Source organism: Oncorhynchus masou, unplaced genomic scaffold, assembly GCF_036934945.1.
Source record: "Oncorhynchus masou masou isolate Uvic2021 unplaced genomic scaffold, UVic_Omas_1.1 unplaced_scaffold_11937, whole genome shotgun sequence".
NCBI classification, from domain to species: Eukaryota; Metazoa; Chordata; class Actinopteri; order Salmoniformes; family Salmonidae; genus Oncorhynchus; species Oncorhynchus masou.
Window position 1 is genome coordinate 1 of NW_027001713.1, and position 6387 is coordinate 6387.

The following is a 6387-nucleotide window of genomic DNA, read 5'->3' on the forward strand; positions in this document are numbered from 1 at the left end:
TGTGTACGTTCATGTTGTTTTAATGTGCCCAGTTGACGGAAACTCTTTCCACAGTCAGAGCAGGAGTAAGGCTTCTCTCCTGTGTGTGTTGTCTGGTGAACTTTTAGCGCAGTTGATGTTTTGAAGCATTTTACACAGTCAGAGCATACGTAAGGCTTCTCTCCTGTGTGTATACAATCATGTTGTTTTAAAGTGTCCGGACGAGAGAAACTCTTTCCACAGTAAGAGCAGGAGTAAGGCTTCTCTCCTGTGTGTATACGTTCATGTAGTTTAAAGGAACCCTGTTGAGAGAAACTCTTTCCACAGTAAGAGCAGGAGTAAGGCTTCTCTCCTGTGTGTATACGTTCATGTCTTTTAAAGGTACCCATTTGAGAGAAACTCGCCCCACATTCAGAGCAGGAGTAAGGCTTCTTTCTTGTGTGTATATGTTCATGTCGTTTTAAGGTGTACTGATTAGAGAAACTCGACCCACATTCAGAGCAGGAGTAAGGCTTCTCTCCTGTGTGTGTTCTCTGATGAACTTTTAGTGCAGTTGATGTTTTGAAGCATTTTCCACATTCAGAACATGAGTAAGGCTTCTCTCCTGTGTGTGTTCTCTGATGAACTTTTAGTGCAGTTGATGTTTTGAAGCATTTTCCACATTCAGAGCAGGAGTAAAGCTTTTCTCCTGTGTGTATTTTTAGGTGTATTTTTAGCTTTGATAGAAATGGGAAAATCTCCTCACAATGTGTGCAGTGGTGAGACTTCTTTGCTCTGTGATCTTCCTGCTGATGCTCTCTGGATGTAGAGAATGTCTCAACATGTTCTCCTGTGTGAACAATATCAGAACAACCAGTCAATTGGTGTGATATACATGTCAATCAAATGTATTTTATGAAGCTCTTTTTACATAAGTTGTAACAAAGTTCTTTACAGAAACCAACCCGAAATCCCCAAAGAGCAAGCAATGCAGATGTAGAAGCACAATGGCCACGAAAAACTCCCTAGAAATCAGGAACCTTGGAGGAAACAGAGAGGAACCAGGCTCAAAGGGGTGGCCGGTCCTCTTCTGTCTGTACCGGGTGACATATGTATTCATATCAGGAGCCTGTACAATACAGGGGAATAAAACTATTCTAAAAGTGGGTAAGAGTTGAAAGTTAAAAAAAGGGGCTCGTCATCCTCTACTCACTATAACAAGGGTTAGTAACTACACAGACTCATTTCATATCATCCTCCACTCACTATCACAAGAGTTAGTAACTACACAGACTCATTTCATATCAACATCCATTCACTATAACAAGGGTTAGTAACTACACAGACTCACTTCATAGAACTTTAAACACTGGCAGTTGGTCTACTTCACTCCTTTAGTCTGCTCTCTGATCACTCCAGATAGCTCAGTTAATAAAACAAATGCTGACAATACTGGTGTCAAACCATGCACATCTCAGTAGCATGAAATAACATCTACCTTCTCATTGAAACAGTTCATCATGAAACAGCTCTACTGCAACTTTTCATACACAGTGGGAAGTTGGAATGAACAACAAACTTTGTTAAATAGAACCTGCTCTTACCATGATTAACATATTTCCCAATCTTCTCCTCCTCTTCTTCATCTTTAATGTCGACATTCAGCTCCAGTGTTTGACTGTAGTCTTCCACCTTCACTGATGCCATTTCTGGATCCTGCAGTGCAAACTGGGCTCCACTGTCACAATCAGGACCCAGTGACTGTGGGTTTGGACTCAGTGTGGAATGAGAGAGGCAGGCTGGGTTTGTCGTTACTGTTGATGTTACCGGCCTCAGACTTAATTCTAGTCCTGTAGTAACAATGAGAAACAGAAACAAATGTTATTGTCTTGACAGTTCTGGCACTTTCTTTACTCTCTAAAAATATATTATATGTTCAATTATCTAATTCAGTGCTTGACTTGGACTGAAATAGGTGCTGGTACTGTTTATATTTAGGCACAGGAGCTCCACAATACTGTTGAGCTAATATTCTATAAGAGGAACTGCCACGACTTCCGTCGAAGTCGATCCCTCTCCTTGTTCGGGCGAAGCTCGGCTGTCGACGTCACCGGTCTTCTAGTCATCGCCGATCCATTACATGTTCAGTATTTAACCCTCTGTTTCCCACATGTATGTGTGCGTGTTAGTTCTATGTTGATGGCTGTATCTGATGGCTGGTATTTTGTTGCCGGGCTAAGTATCGCCCTTGTCTCCTGCCTCTCAGGGAAGGCCCTGGAGTGGGCCAACGCCTTATGTGGGGGAAGAAGAAACTTGTTGGACCACTTTGCGATTTCACGTCTCGAACACCTGAGGCAGGGGACGAGGAGCGCACAGGAGTTCGTGATGGAATGACAGGACCCTGATCGATCACTACCGGTGCAGTCTGCGCGAGGACGTCCGTCGGGAGTTGGACTGCAGGGACACAACTCTCACATTCAACCAGCTGGTGGACCTGTCCATCCGGCTGGATAACGTGCTGGCTACCCGCGAACATCCAGATCGGGGTCTGTCAATTCCATCCCCCAGCACCACCGCCCATGGAGCTGGGAGGTGCTGCACTTAGGGCGACCGGAGGCGGGGCCATTCCATGCACCATCTGTGGCCGCAGAGGGCACACTGCCGGTCGGTGCTGGGGCGGTTCCTCTGGGAGTCGAGGCAGCAGGCGCGAGGACGTCTGTCGGGACACTCTCGTGTCAACCCAGGTGAGTAGGGGTTTCCATCGGTGCTACTACAGTGGAAAGCCTAGACCAGGTCTCCACCGTGCGCATCCCCTCTGAATATACCGATTTGACTCAATTACCACCCCATCGACGGGGGGAAATTGTGCGATAAATCTCCTGGTAGACGCAGCACTTCCCAGGAGTCACATGTATCCCCTGTCGCAAGAGGAGACGGCGGCTATGGAAACATATGTTTCCGAATCTCTGGGGCAGGGGTACATTCGGGCCTCCACTTCACCTGCCTCCTCGAGTTTATTTTCGTGAAGAAGAAGGATAGAGGTGTATTGACTATTGAGGCATTAACCAAATCACTGAGGTATTTACCTGCTGCCTCTCATAGCCAGTGCGAGCGAGTCAATGCACGGGGAAGACTTCTTCACAAAATTGGATCTCAGGAGCGCTTAAAACCTGGTGCGTATCCGGGAGGGAGAAGAGTGGAAGACGGCGTTTAGTACCACATCAGGCCATGGGTACCTTTGTCATGCCATACGGGTTGATGAATGCTCCATCAGTCTTCCAATCCTTTGTAGACGAGATTTTCAGGAACCTGCATGGGCAGGGTGTAGTGGTGTATATCGATGACATTCTGATTTACTCCTTTACACGCGCCAATTATGTGTCCTTGGTACGCAGGGTACTTGTACGACTGTTGGAGCATGACCTGTACGTCAAGGCTGAGAAATGCCTGTTCTTCCAGCAGGCCGTCTCCTTCGTAGGGTATCGCATTTCCACATCAGGGGGTGGAGATGGAGAGTGACCGCATTTCAGCTGTGCGTAATTGGCCGACTCCCACCACGGTAAAGAAAATGCAGCGGTTTCTAGGGTTTGCCAACTACTACCGGAGGTTTATCTGGGGCTTTGGTCAGGTAGCAGCTCCCATTACCTCACTGCTGAAAGGGGGGACCACTGCGTTTGCAGTGGTTGGCTGAGGCGGACAGGGCTTTTGGTCCCGGCTCTGTTTACCTTGGCTCCCGTGCTGGCTCATCCGGATCCCTCTTTGGCGTTCATAGTGGAGGTGGACGCAGGTCCGAGCCTGGGTTCGGACCCGTGCTCTCTCAGTGCTCAGGTATGCCACCAAAGCGCAGCCGCTGTGCCTTCTTTTCGAAGAAGCTCATTCCGGAGGAGCGAAACTATGACGTGGGGGACCGGGAGCTGTTGGCTGTCGTCAAGACCTTGAAGGCGTGGAGACATTGGCTTGAGAGGGCTAAACACCCTTTTCTCATCTGGAGTACATCCGGGCGGCGAGGAGACTGAACCCTCGCCAGGCAAGGTAGGCCATGTTCTTTACCCGTTTTGTTTTCACCCTGTCCTACCGACCAGGTTCCTAGAACGCTAAGGCAGATGCACTGTCCCGGATGTATGACACAGAGGAGCGGTCCATGGATAACACTCCCATACTCCCGGCCTCTTGCCTGGTGGCACCGGTAGTGTGGGAGCTGGACGCGGACATCGAGCGGGTGTTACGTGCAGATCCCACTCCCCCGAGTGTCCAGCTGGGCGTCTGTACGTTCCGTCTGCTGTCCGCGACCGTTTGATCTATTGGGCCCACACGTCACCCTCCTCTGGTCATCCGGGTATCGGCCGGACAGTGCATTGTCTCAGTGAGAAGTACTGGTGCTCCACCATGGCTAAGGACATGAGGGTTTATGCTTCCTCCTGCTCGGTGTGCGCCAAGTGCAAGGCTCCTAGGCACCAGCCCAGAGGGAAGATACAACCCTTACCCATTCGACAACGGCCGTGGTCGCACCTGTCGGTGGACTACCGAACAGATCTTCCTCCCTCACAGGGGAACACCACGATCCTGGCCGTTGTGGATCGGTTTTCTAAGTCCTGCCGTCTCCTCCCTTTGCCCGGTCTCCCTACGGCCCTAGAGACTGTGGAGGCCCTATTCACACACGTCTTGCGGCACCACGGGGTGCCTGAGGACATAGCATCTGATCGAGGTCCCCAGTTCACATCAAGGGTCTGGAGGGCGTTCATCGAACGTCTGGGGGTCTCGGTCAGCCTTACCTCAGGTTTTCACCCCAAGAGTAACGGGCAGATGGAGAGAGTGAACCAGGATGTGGGTAAGTTTCTGCGGTCCTATTGCCAGGACCGGCCGGGGGAGTGGGCGACGTTCATACCTTGGCCAGAGATTGCCCAAAAATCGCTCCGCCACTCATCCACTAACCTCTCCCCCTTCCAGTGCGTACTGGGGTACCAGCCGGTTCTGGCACCTAAGCATCAGTGCCAGATCGAGGCCCCTGCGGTGGACGACTGGTTTAGGCGCTCGGAGGAGACATGGGACACCGCTCATGTGCACCTTCAGTGGGCCGGGAGGCGTCAGAGGACTGGCACTGACCGCCACGGCACACCGGGGCTCTCGATCCTCCACCTGCCCCTCCACCTGCCCTGCCGGAAGCTGGGCCCGCGGTTTGTGGGGCCATTCAAAGTCCTGAGGAGATTGAACAAGGTTTGTTACAGGTTACAGCTTCCCCCCCGATTACCATATTAACCCCTCGTTCCATGTGTCTCTACACAGGCCGGTGGTGGTTGGTCCACTCCAGGAGTCTGAGGTGCGGGAGGTTCCTCCGCCCTCTTTGGACATCAAGGGGGACCCGGCGTATGCAGTTCGAGCCATACTGGACTCGAGGCGTCTAGCGAGGGGACTTCAGCACCTCGTGGAGTGGGAGGGGTAAGGTCCGGAGGAGAGATCCTGGGTGCCGGTGGAGGACGTATTGGACCCGTCGATGCTGCAGGAGTTCCACTGTCTCCATCCGGGTCGTCCCCGAGGCCGGTGTCGGCGCGCGCCTCAAGGGGAGGGGGGTACTGTCATGACTTCCGCCGAAGTCAGTCCTTCTTCTTGTTCGGGCGGCGCTTGGCGGTCAACGTCACCGGTATTCTAGCCATTGCCGATCCACTTTTCATTTTCCATTCGTTTTGTCTTTTTCACACCTGGTTTCAATTCCCCCATTGCAGATTCAGTATTTAACCCTCTGTTTTCCACATACATACAGTGCCTTGTGAAAGTATTCGGCCCCCTTGAACTTTGCGACCTTTTACCACATTTCAGGCTTCAAACATAAAAGATATAAAACTGTATTTTTTGTGAAGAATCAAGTGGGACACAATCATGAAGTGGAACGACATTTATTGGATATTTCAAACTTTTTTAACAAATCAAAAACTGAAAAATTGGGCGTGCAAAATTATTCAGCCCCTTTACTTTCAGTGCTGCAAACTCTCTCCAGAAGTTCAGTGAGGATCTCTGAATGATCCAATGTTGACCTAAATGACTAATGATGATAAATACAATCCACCTGTGTGTAATCAAGTCTCTGTATAAATGCACCTGCACTGTGATAGTCTCAGAGGTCCGTTAAAAGCGCAGAGAGCATCATGAAGAACAAGGAACACACCAGGCAGGTCCGAGATACTGTTGTGAAGAAGTTTAAAGCCGGATTTGGATACAAAAAAAATTCCCAAGCTTTAAACATCGCAAGGAGCACTGTGCAAGCAATAATATTGAAATGGAAGGAGTATCAGACCACTGCAAATCTACTTAGACCTGGCCATCCCTCTAAACTTTCAGCTCATACAAGGAGAAGACTGATCAGAGATGCAGCCAAGAGGCCCTTGATCACTCTGGATGAACTGCAGAGATCTACAGCTGAGGTGGGAGACTCTG

The 6387-nt window shown here is 50.1% G+C and overlaps 1 long non-coding RNA gene across 1 annotated transcript; it reads right to left on the reverse strand.

Annotated features, from left to right (window-relative positions):
* Nucleotides 1-6: 6 nt before the first annotated feature.
* LOC135529638 (uncharacterized) lies at nt 7-5683 on the reverse strand. Its single transcript, XR_010453739.1, has 3 exons — nt 4891-5683; nt 1563-1808; nt 7-808 (listed from the first exon to the last, which is right to left on the reverse strand). It is a non-coding gene; the product is annotated as an uncharacterized LOC135529638 (long non-coding RNA).
* Nucleotides 5684-6387: the final 704 nt, after the last annotated feature.